Here is a 12,279-nt window from a genome sequence, read left to right on the forward strand (position 1 = left end):
ACCTGGCTGGCTGAATGTCGCTGAGAAGCTCACAGAGACCGCCATAAGCAACAGTTTAACAGAATGCCACAGACTAATCAACCAAACTTTTTGGGTTGGGTTCTCTTTTATAGTCTGCAGGCATTAAATGAAAGAAGTCAGTGTTCCAGCAGAAGGAGACAACGTTTCAGAAAAGGCATTGTAGCAAACCAAAAAAGAAATTTTAAGCGCAGCAGAGTAACCAGCGCACATACCTGTTAGCTCAGGTGAGTTTAAAAGGCTGCTGTTGATAACAAGGGCATTTGCTAAATAGATGGTGTGTGTGCAACAATATACTGAAAGGTCAATTATATTGTGCAGCTTATCTCACCACCTGTAGTTATTTAGGTGAAAGCTCCAAAATGCTTGCCTAATATGTCTGTTTATCCAAAAGGAAGTAAAAAGGGAGAGCTAGAAAGATAGCATTGCATCACATTACATGGCAATGCAATGCACAGTTGCTGAAGTTGAACCAAAATGAGCTTGTAATCTGGCTTCTGCAACTTTGAACATGAAAAATCCAATGAGGAGAAGAAAAGCAAAGCCAAAGAGTCCATCCCAAAATCCGACAAACAAGCAAAATGAACAAAAAACATTGAATTCAATTCTTTCTGATTTTAGAAACTGCATTAAAGAAGGGGTGCACCGGTCCTGGAGATACTGCAATACCAGGTCAATGCGTGGAGTGGACAGAGCAAGCTCTTTTTCCATCTCCCTGTTCTAAAAATCCATTTAATATATGGTCCCCAGATAGGGGACGTATCAGATATTAAACTGATAAGAACAGATACTACACTTGATCTTAGCCAAAAGGCCGAGAAGCGATAACCAGAATTGGTTTCAAACTACGGAGCCACCCAAGGATCCTGAAAAGTCCATTTGTGGAGATGAGCTCCTGGACTCCCGTTAAGAAGACATGTTGTCAACCTCTAGATCCCTTACATGCCTGCACTTTTCGGCTTGCTGCTGCTGCAATCCACGCGTTTTAGACCTGCATAACTCCACCTCTTTAAACACAGCACCTTCACCCCCTGCTGTTCCCGCCCGCCTCAACACCGTTGGAAGGGAGGAGAACCAATTAAGGCGGGGGGTGGGGTGGAACGAGCAGCTGTCTACCCTTAGCAGGAGGGCTCCTGATTACATACCTCTCCTGCTGCTGCTGCTGCTGGCTGTCCAGCAGCAGACTGAAGGTGGCTGCTGCTGTGCACAGGTATATAAAGGCTCAGAGCCTATTATGACACGCGCAGCCAGCGTTCCATTGCCACATTCCATCTACTGCAGGCAGGATACCTGGCTGGCTGAATGTCGCTGAGAAGCTCACAGAGACCGCCATAAGCAACAGTTTAACAGAATGCCACAGACTAATCAACCAAACTTTTTGGGTTGGGTTCTCTTTTATAGTCTGCAGGCATTAAATGAAAGAAGTCAGTGTTCCAGCAGAAGGAGACAACGTTTCAGAAAAGGCATTGTAGCAAACCAAAAAAGAAATTTTAAGCGCAGCAGAGTAACCAGCGCACATACCTGTTAGCTCAGGTGAGTTTAAAAGGCTGCTGTTGATAACAAGGGCATTTGCTAAATAGATGGTGTGTGTGCAACAATATACTGAAAGGTCAATTATATTGTGTAGCTTATCTCACCACCTGTAGTTATTTAGGTGAAAGCTCCAAAATGCTTGCCTAATATGTCTGTTTATCCAAAAGGAAGTAAAAAGGGAGAGCTAGAAAGATAGCATTGCATCACATTACATGGCAATGCAATGCACAGTTGCTGAAGTTGAACCAAAATGAGCTTGTAATCTGGCTTCTGCAACTTTGAACATGAAAAATCCAATGAGGAGAAGAAAAGCAAAGCCAAAGAGTCCATCCCAAAATCCGACAAACAAGCAAAATGAACAAAAAACATTGAATTCAATTCTTTCTGATTTTAGAAACTGCATTAAAGAAGGGGTGCACCGGTCCTGGAGATACTGCAATACCAGGTCAATGCGTGGAGTGGACAGAGCAAGCTCTTTTTCCATCTCCCTGTTCTAAAAATCCATTTAATATATGGTCCCCAGATAGGGGACGTATCAGATATTAAACTGATAAGAACAGATACTACACTTGATCTTAGCCAAAAGGCCGAGAAGCGATAACCAGAATTGGTTTCAAACTACGGAGCCACCCAAGGATCCTGAAAAGTCCATTTGTGGAGATGAGCTCCTGGACTCCCGTTAAGAAGACATGTTGTCAACCTCTAGATCCCTTACATGCCTGCACTTTTCGGCTTGCTGCTGCTGCAATCCACGCGTTTTAGATCTGCATAACTCCACCTCTTTAAACACAGCACCTTCACCCCCTGCTGTTCCCACCCGCCTCAACACCGTTGGAAGGGAGGAGAACCAATTAAGGCGGGGGGTGGGGTGGAACGAGCAGCTGTCTACCCTTAGCAGGAGGGCTCCTGATTACATACCTCTCCTGCTGCTGCTGCTGCTGGCTGTCCAGCAGCAGACTGAAGGTGGCTGCTGCTGTGCACAGGTATATAAAGGCTCAGAGCCTATTATGACACGCGCAGCCAGCGTTCCATTGCCACATTCCATCTACTGCAGGCAGGATACCTGGCTGGCTGAATGTCGCTGAGAAGCTCACAGAGACCGCCATAAGCAACAGTTTAACAGAATGCCACAGACTAATCAACCAAACTTTTTGGGTTGGGTTCTCTTTTATAGTCTGCAGGCATTAAATGAAAGAAGTCAGTGTTCCAGCAGAAGGAGACAACGTTTCAGAAAAGGCATTGTAGCAAACCAAAAAAGAAATTTTAAGCGCAGCAGAGTAACCAGCGCACATACCTGTTAGCTCAGGTGAGTTTAAAAGGCTGCTGTTGATAACAAGGGCATTTGCTAAATAGATGGTGTGTGTGCAACAATATACTGAAAGGTCAATTATATTGTGCAGCTTATCTCACCACCTGTAGTTATTTAGGTGAAAGCTCCAAAATGCTTGCCTAATATGTCTGTTTATCCAAAAGGAAGTAAAAAGGGAGAGCTAGAAAGATAGCATTGCATCACATTACATGGCAATGCAATGCACAGTTGCTGAAGTTGAACCAAAATGAGCTTGTAATCTGGCTTCTGCAACTTTGAACATGAAAAATCCAATGAGGAGAAGAAAAGCAAAGCCAAAGAGTCCATCCCAAAATCCGACAAACAAGCAAAATGAACAAAAAACATTGAATTCAATTCTTTCTGATTTTAGAAACTGCATTAAAGAAGGGGTGCACCGGTCCTGGAGATACTGCAATACCAGGTCAATGCGTGGAGTGGACAGAGCAAGCTCTTTTTCCATCTCCCTGTTCTAAAAATCCATTTAATATATGGTCCCCAGATAGGGGACGTATCAGATATTAAACTGATAAGAACAGATACTACACTTGATCTTAGCCAAAAGGCCGAGAAGCGATAACCAGAATTGGTTTCAAACTACGGAGCCACCCAAGGATCCTGAAAAGTCCATTTGTGGAGATGAGCTCCTGGACTCCCGTTAAGAAGACATGTTGTCAACCTCTAGATCCCTTACATGCCTGCACTTTTCGGCTTGCTGCTGCTGCAATCCACGCGTTTTAGATCTGCATAACTCCACCTCTTTAAACACAGCACCTTCACCCCCTGCTGTTCCCACCCGCCTCAACACCGTTGGAAGGGAGGAGAACCAATTAAGGCGGGGGGTGGGGTGGAACGAGCAGCTGTCTACCCTTAGCAGGAGGGCTCCTGATTACATACCTCTCCTGCTGCTGCTGCTGGCTGTCCAGCAGCAGACTGAAGGTGGCTGCTGCTGTGCACAGGTATATAAAGGCTCAGAGCCTATTATGACACGCGCAGCCAGCGTTCCATTGCCACATTCCATCTACTGCAGGCAGGATACCTGGCTGGCTGAATGTCGCTGAGAAGCTCACAGAGACCGCCATAAGCAACAGTTTAACAGAATGCCACAGACTAATCAACCAAACTTTTTGGGTTGGGTTCTCTTTTATAGTCTGCAGGCATTAAATGAAAGAAGTCAGTGTTCCAGCAGAAGGAGACAACGTTTCAGAAAAGGCATTGTAGCAAACCAAAAAAGAAATTTTAAGCGCTGCAGAGTAACCAGCGCACATACCTGTTAGCTCAGGTGAGTTTAAAAGGCTGCTGTTGATAACAAGGGCATTTGCTAAATAGATGGTGTGTGTGCAACAATATACTGAAAGGTCAATTATATTGTGTAGCTTATCTCACCACCTGTAGTTATTTAGGTGAAAGCTCCAAAATGCTTGCCTAATATGTCTGTTTATCCAAAAGGAAGTAAAAAGGGAGAGCTAGAAAGATAGCATTGCATCACATTACATGGCAATGCAATGCACAGTTGCTGAAGTTGAACCAAAATGAGCTTGTAATCTGGCTTCTGCAACTTTGAACATGAAAAATCCAATGAGGAGAAGAAAAGCAAAGCCAAAGAGTCCATCCCAAAATCCGACAAACAAGCAAAATGAACAAAAAACATTGAATTCAATTCTTTCTGATTTTAGAAACTGCATTAAAGAAGGGCTGCACCGGTCCTGGAGATACTGCAATACCAGGTCAATGCGTGGAGTGGACAGAGCAAGCTCTTTTTCCATCTCCCTGTTCTAAAAATCCATTTAATATATGGTCCCCAGATAGGGGACGTATCAGATATTAAACTGATAAGAACAGATACTACACTTGATCTTAGCCAAAAGGCCGAGAAGCGATAACCAGAATTGGTTTCAAACTACGGAGCCACCCAAGGATCCTGAAAAGTCCATTTGTGGAGATGAGCTCCTGGACTCCCGTTAAGAAGACATGTTGTCAACCTCTAGATCCCTTACATGCCTGCACTTTTCGGCTTGCTGCTGCTGCAATCCACGCGTTTTAGATCTGCATAACTCCACCTCTTTAAACACAGCACCTTCACCCCCTGCTGTTCCCACCCGCCTCAACACCGTTGGAAGGGAGGAGAACCAATTAAGGCGGGGGGTGGGGTGGAACGAGCAGCTGTCTACCCTTAGCAGGAGGGCTCCTGATTACATACCTCTCCTGCTGCTGCTGCTGCTGGCTGTCCAGCAGCAGACTGAAGGTGGCTGCTGCTGTGCACAGGTATATAAAGGCTCAGAGCCTATTATGACACGCGCAGCCAGCGTTCCATTGCCACATTCCATCTACTGCAGGCAGGATACCTGGCTGGCTGAATGTCGCTGAGAAGCTCACAGAGACCGCCATAAGCAACAGTTTAACAGAATGCCACAGACTAATCAACCAAACTTTTTGGGTTGGGTTCTCTTTTATAGTCTGCAGGCATTAAATGAAAGAAGTCAGTGTTCCAGCAGAAGGAGACAACGTTTCAGAAAAGGCATTGTAGCAAACCAAAAAAGAAATTTTAAGCGCAGCAGAGTAACCAGCGCACATACCTGTTAGCTCAGGTGAGTTTAAAAGGCTGCTGTTGATAACAAGGGCATTTGCTAAATAGATGGTGTGTGTGCAACAATATACTGAAAGGTCAATTATATTGTGCAGCTTATCTCACCACCTGTAGTTATTTAGGTGAAAGCTCCAAAATGCTTGCCTAATATGTCTGTTTATCCAAAAGGAAGTAAAAAGGGAGAGCTAGAAAGATAGCATTGCATCACATTACATGGCAATGCAATGCACAGTTGCTGAAGTTGAACCAAAATGAGCTTGTAATCTGGCTTCTGCAACTTTGACCATGAAAAATCCAATGAGGAGAAGAAAAGCAAAGCCAAAGAGTCCATCCCAAAATCCGACAAACAAGCAAAATGAACAAAAAACATTGAATTCAATTCTTTCTGATTTTAGAAACTGCATTAAAGAAGGGGTGCACCGGTCCTGGAGATACTGCAATACCAGGTCAATGCGTGGAGTGGACAGAGCAAGCTCTTTTTCCATCTCCCTGTTCTAAAAATCCATTTAATATATGGTCCCCAGATAGGGGACGTATCAGATATTAAACTGATAAGAACAGATACTACACTTGATCTTAGCCAAAAGGCCGAGAAGCGATAACCAGAATTGGTTTCAAACTACGGAGCCACCCAAGGATCCTGAAAAGTCCATTTGTGGAGATGAGCTCCTGGACTCCCGTTAAGAAGACATGTTGTCAACCTCTAGATCCCTTACATGCCTGCACTTTTCGGCTTGCTGCTGCTGCAATCCACGCGTTTTAGATCTGCATAACTCCACCTCTTTAAACACAGCACCTTCACCCCCTGCTGTTCCCACCCGCCTCAACACCGTTGGAAGGGAGGAGAACCAATTAAGGCGGGGGGTGGGGTGGAACGAGCAGCTGTCTACCCTTAGCAGGAGGGCTCCTGATTACATACCTCTCCTGCTGCTGCTGCTGCTGGCTGTCCAGCAGCAGACTGAAGGTGGCTGCTGCTGTGCACAGGTATATAAAGGCTCAGAGCCTATTATGACACGCGCAGCCAGCGTTCCATTGCCACATTCCATCTACTGCAGGCAGGATACCTGGCTGGCTGAATGTCGCTGAGAAGCTCACAGAGACCGCCATAAGCAACAGTTTAACAGAATGCCACAGACTAATCAACCAAACTTTTGGGGTTGGGTTCTCTTTTATAGTCTGCAGGCATTAAATGAAAGAAGTCAGTGTTCCAGCAGAAGGAGACAACGTTTCAGAAAAGGCATTGTAGCAAACCAAAAAAGAAATTTTAAGCGCAGCAGAGTAACCAGCGCACATACCTGTTAGCTCAGGTGAGTTTAAAAGGCTGCTGTTGATAACAAGGGCATTTGCTAAATAGATGGTGTGTGTGCAACAATATACTGAAAGGTCAATTATATTGTGCAGCTTATCTCACCACCTGTAGTTATTTAGGTGAAAGCTCCAAAATGCTTGCCTAATATGTCTGTTTATCCAAAAGGAAGTAAAAAGGGAGAGCTAGAAAGATAGCATTGCATCACATTACATGGCAATGCAATGCACAGTTGCTGAAGTTGAACCAAAATGAGCTTGTAATCTGGCTTCTGCAACTTTGAACATGAAAAATCCAATGAGGAGAAGAAAAGCAAAGCCAAAGAGTCCATCCCAAAATCCGACAAACAAGCAAAATGAACAAAAAACATTGAATTCAATTCTTTCTGATTTTAGAAACTGCATTAAAGAAGGGGTGCACCGGTCCTGGAGATACTGCAATACCAGGTCAATGCGTGGAGTGGACAGAGCAAGCTCTTTTTCCATCTCCCTGTTCTAAAAATCCATTTAATATATGGTCCCCAGATAGGGGACGTATCAGATATTAAACTGATAAGAACAAATTTTTTTTTTCCTCAGATTAAGACCCACATTAATTTATGCATCATAGCGCATATTCACATAACGGGTTCTCAAATCATCATTCGGAAAAACAAAAACAAAATCCCAAAAAACACAACCCTGCAATTAACTGTTACTTACTGTAAGAAGTCCAATGTGAAAAGTTCCAGAGTGCTTCTGCTGCTGTCTCACCATACTTCTTTTTATCCAATAAATAGGCATAAAACAGTCTAGCAAGAAAAATCTTTCTGCATTCCATGGGGGAAAAAACAATCTTTTTAAAAATCACCAAATTCCGAACGTCCCATAAAACCTCTTTATATATGACAAAAATAATCCAGCTTGCCCGCTTCCTTTGCGAGTACTTAAAATCTTGACCTATTAAAATCCTTTCAAAATCGAAACAATGAAAACCAACTAAAGCAACAAACATACGTGACAACAAGGTAAAAACTTTTTTAGCAAAAAAACAGTCCCAAAAAATATGCTGTATTGTTTCCACCTTATTGCAACCTTCCCTAGGACATAGTTCTTGAACCTTTATCCCCCGGTCATTCAAAAAAGCCCTTGTTGGCAAGCATCCATGCAACGCCATCCAGGTTACATCCTTCTGTCTGTTGCTGATTCCACACATGAAAAAAAGCTTCCACACCTGTCCAGACTGTGCATTATTACAAAACGGCACATCACATAACATCTCCTTCTTCTTAATACCTGAGACAATCAGTTTTTTGTCCGGTCTAACCATGGAGCTTATCCCATTTTGATCATAGAAGGACCTAAGCACCACATAAAAAAACGGTATCACAAACGAAACTGGTTTTCTTAAATCCTTCTCACACCAGCTCCATTTCTGGAAAAGCCGTCCTGCTAAATATTTGCACATGTCCGCAGTCCTGTTATTGCACTGGGATAATTTATAAATGTTCAAAAAATAATGCATTCTTAAAAATAAGTCAATGTTAGGAAAATCACAACCCCCATTTTCCACAGAACACATAACCATTCCTCTTCTTAGTTTCTCCATTTTGGATCCCCAAAAAAACACAAACAGTTTCCTTGTCACTCTCTTTGTCCAAAGCACAGCAGGTGGGAAAATCAAAGCAGTGTACAGCAGAAGCGGGAGAATCACAGACTTGATTACCAGCACTTTCCCTCTCAGCGACAGGTTCCTTAGTTTCCAAAAGTTCAACTTCTGATCCATTTTGTCTTCTAGAATCTTCAGGCTGCTTTTCCCTTTCAGTTCCTTCTCAAAGATGACACCAAGAACCTCAATTTCCTCCCTACTCTCCACTCCTGCCACGTTAACCTCAACCTGCCTCCCAAAGTTACAAAGCTGGCACTTTCCCCAATTCACCGCCATACCAGCCACACAACAAAAAATCCTTACGTGCAAATTCACTCTATTGAGATCCGCCTGTGAACCACAAGTAAAAACAATATCATCCATATAACTTAAAGACTTGACTGGACCCCCGGATCCCCCAGGAATAAAAACACCAGCCACACACTTGTCAACTTGCACACTTTTTAAAAGGGCCTCCACCACACAGATAAAAAGAATTGGTGACAGGGGACAACCCTGCCTAACTCCCGATAAAATATTAAAACTGGAACTCACATGCCCATTAACTAAAATCTGGCTACTGACCCCACAATAAAAACTCTTAATGACCATCAATAATTTATCCGGAACACCAAGGTGACTTAAAGCAGAGAACAAAAATCTATGTGATATTTTATCAAAGGCTTTCTCCAGGTCCACCGACTGTAACAAAAGAGCATTCTTATTCAAATTAGCCTGATAAATTAAGTCTCTTAGAAGCAGCAAATTATCTGAAATTTTCCTACCAGGCACTGCACATGCCTGATACTCCCCCACCATATCACCTATCACATCTGCCAGTCTACCAGCCACAATTTTAGAAATAATTTTGTAATCACTGTTTAACAATGTTATGGGCCTCCAATTTTTAATATCCCTCATGTCCCCTTTCTTATGAATCAGCGTAACAATCCCCCTACGCATAGAAACCGATAAAATCCTATGAGTAAAACCATATTGCACCACCCGGGAAAACTCCACACCTATAATATCCCAAAATCTAACATAAAATTCAGCAGGAAGACCATCACAGCCTGGCGTCTTGCCTTTCGCCAAGCCATCCACTGCCCGTCTAATTTCATCTTTCCCAACCTCCTCACTTAAAAACCCAATTTTCTCCTCAGGAATATTATTAGTTAATACTTTGCAATAATCATTAATTTCCGCATCACTGGCTCTACTATCGTTAGAGAAGAGTGTTTCATAAAAGGAAAGAATACTGCCAATCATCTCATCCCCAGATACCTCCCCTGCAGGAGAAAAAACAGACTTAAAAACCCCTTTAGGTTTAAAACATTTTTTAAAAAAGTATCTCGAACATTGCTCATTTTCCTCCATGTGCTTTATTTTTGCCTTAAACATAATAGTCTTCCCTTTTTCAATAAGTATCTTCTTCAGTTCGTCCTTCAAATCTGCAATCTCTTTATCCACCTCCATCCCCGCTCTCTTAAACTTATGGAGTACTTCCAATTTTGAAATAACAGCAGCATCATGATCCCTTTTGGCTTTCGCTCTCCTAAAACACACCCCTTTAAAATAACATGCAAATTTCTCCTTAGCCCAGTCCCACCACTCTAGCAAATCTTTAAAAAGGTGCTGTTCAGACACACAAGACAAAAACACTTTATTAAAACCAACCTTAACACTCTCCTCTTCCAGCAGGCTTACGTTCAGCTTCCAGAGTCCCTTTCCAAAAGCCAGGGACTCAGCTATACACAGATCTACCACTATCATCTTGTGGTCAGAAAAAGTCGTCATCACGTGGTTGCACTTGGCCACCTTAATCCCTTCAGACATAAAAACATAGTCAATTCGGGAAACACTACGTCCACTGTCTGATATGTATGTGAACTTATCACTTGGCCCAACCATCAGACCAGCATCCGTGTAGCGTAAATCCTGCACAATCTGATTTAAAATATTAGACGTAACATCAGTCCTACCTTCCGTAGAGCTCTTACGATCTTTTGCGGATCTGACACAATTAAAATCCCCAGCCACTATAGTGAAGTCTCTGCCTGGTAAAAACAACTTTAGAGACTCCAAAAACCCAACTCTTGCTTGTTTATCAGCAGGGGCATAAACATTAAAAACCCGTACCCGCTGACCTAAAAAATCCACTAATAAAAACAAACATCTCCCAGGTATGATTACTTTAAACTCTAAAACCTTTAGACTGGAATTACACAGTAAAATGCCCACCCCTTCATTCCTGTTTTCTGAGCATGGGGACCAAAAAGATTGCCCCTTATTCCACTCACTCTCATGCGGGGCAGATTTAATTACACATTCCTGCAGACAGACAATATCTGCATTCACACTCTCAATGTACTCCAGTATCCCTGCTCTCCTACAAGCAGAACCAATCCCTCGTACATTCAGAGAAGCAACACACAACGCCATCATAACAACAGGAAAAAATCTCCACCATACCCGATCCATCATGAACCAGGAGAAAACCCACTCCTGCCACCCACTTTTCTACGTATATCAGGCGACTCAGAACTCGAGTCCCTGTTAGAATAACCTGGTCTTAGGGAGACTGGATCTTCCTGCCCCCCAGACCAACACCCCTCCACCTTACTTCTTTTAATCACGGAGGCATAACTCTCCTCCTTGCCATCATCTTCCTCCTCATTTTCACTCCAATCACTGTTAACCCTATCACGCTGCTGAGGGGTTATAGTTCCATCCGAATCAGAATCCTCCTCCTCCAAAACCTCCATTTCCTCACCCCCATCTCTTCCCAAAACAGGATTCACTGACTCCGCCATATTAGACAAATCCATCCCATCACCCGGGCCATGCACATCAGCTACTTTGTTTATTACTTCCAGCCCCTCCCTCAAACCAACTTTCTTCTGGCTCCGCCCCTTTTCCTCCATCTTGGGCACCGCATGGTCTCTTCCCCTACCACCATCTTGTTTTTGGCTTTCCCCCTCTGAGTCTGAGCCTTCGCCCTCCTCCCCACTTTCCTGCCGAGTCTTCTTCTGCCTCTCTTCAGCGTCCACCTGTGACCTAGGAATCTGAGCCCACAATCTACATTTCCTTGCAAGGTGATCTGCATGTCCACACAAATCACACACCTTATTCATTGGGCAACCACTTGCAACATGCCCAGATTTCCCACAACCTCTACAAACATCACCTTGCACTGGACAATCTTTCTGAACATGTCCAAACTCATGACACTTCCTACAATATTCCATCTGTCCATTATAAAAACAAAATCCCCTTTCTCCTCCGATAGAAAACTGTGCAGGAATGCTCTTGGCACCCCCAATAGCTCTATCATCCGGTCTCAGTTTTACAACATATCTCCTCTTGCCATTTAGATAATTGTATTTGTTCTTCATTCTTCCCAAAAATTTAACCTCACTACAATACCGAGCTAAAAAATTGGAAACAGTCTCATCCGGAACTTTAGGGTTATACATGTGCACAACCACATACTTATATGTCTGCTGGAACAGAGGTTCCAGTGCAATAAACTCTAGGCATTTCAATTCCTTTTCTTCCTTCATTCGTACCAACTCCATGTAGACTCTCTGGCAAATACTCAAAGAAACAAAAGTGATATCATAAATTCCTTGTTTCTGAAAATCCTGCAGTGCCAATACATCCGTTACCTTCAAGCCATTAATGTTCTTCAAGACATCAACGCAAACTTGGTCCAAACCGATTTCTCCTTCATGACCTGCAGCCACCTTCAGACGGACCGAGTCCTCTAATCCACGTGTTTTCTCCACCATTTTTACAGCAGATAAACACAATCGCCGCTCAATCGCACACTAGGGCCCCACAAGGGGGAACCCCAGTCACAACTGCCCTCCAAACAACACC

At 43.3% G+C, this 12,279-nt stretch overlaps 6 non-coding genes across 6 annotated transcripts; all 6 read right to left on the minus strand.

The window, feature by feature from the left end:
* Positions 1 to 653: 653 nt before the first annotated feature.
* Positions 654 to 844, minus strand: LOC141239678 (U2 spliceosomal RNA). The gene has a single exon (XR_012305031.1). It is a non-coding gene; the product is annotated as a U2 spliceosomal RNA (small nuclear RNA).
* Positions 845 to 1,959: 1,115 nt separating this feature from the next.
* Positions 1,960 to 2,150, minus strand: LOC141239690 (U2 spliceosomal RNA). The gene has a single exon (XR_012305042.1). It is a non-coding gene; the product is annotated as a U2 spliceosomal RNA (small nuclear RNA).
* Positions 2,151 to 3,265: 1,115 nt separating this feature from the next.
* Positions 3,266 to 3,456, minus strand: LOC141239701 (U2 spliceosomal RNA). The gene has a single exon (XR_012305054.1). It is a non-coding gene; the product is annotated as a U2 spliceosomal RNA (small nuclear RNA).
* A 1,112-nt stretch (positions 3,457 to 4,568) lies between these two features.
* On the minus strand, positions 4,569 to 4,759 carry LOC141239838 (U2 spliceosomal RNA). The gene has a single exon (XR_012305186.1). It is a non-coding gene; the product is annotated as a U2 spliceosomal RNA (small nuclear RNA).
* Positions 4,760 to 5,874: 1,115 nt separating this feature from the next.
* LOC141239712 (U2 spliceosomal RNA) lies at positions 5,875 to 6,065 on the minus strand. The gene has a single exon (XR_012305065.1). It is a non-coding gene; the product is annotated as a U2 spliceosomal RNA (small nuclear RNA).
* A 1,115-nt stretch (positions 6,066 to 7,180) lies between these two features.
* LOC141239943 (U2 spliceosomal RNA) lies at positions 7,181 to 7,371 on the minus strand. The gene has a single exon (XR_012305283.1). It is a non-coding gene; the product is annotated as a U2 spliceosomal RNA (small nuclear RNA).
* Between the last annotated feature and the right edge of the window lie 4,908 nt (positions 7,372 to 12,279).

This window comes from Phyllobates terribilis, unplaced genomic scaffold (genome assembly GCF_046119375.1).
Source record: "Phyllobates terribilis strain yellow unplaced genomic scaffold, ASM4611937v1 Scaffold_779__1_contigs__length_684578, whole genome shotgun sequence".
Classification (NCBI taxonomy): domain Eukaryota; kingdom Metazoa; phylum Chordata; class Amphibia; order Anura; family Dendrobatidae; genus Phyllobates; species Phyllobates terribilis.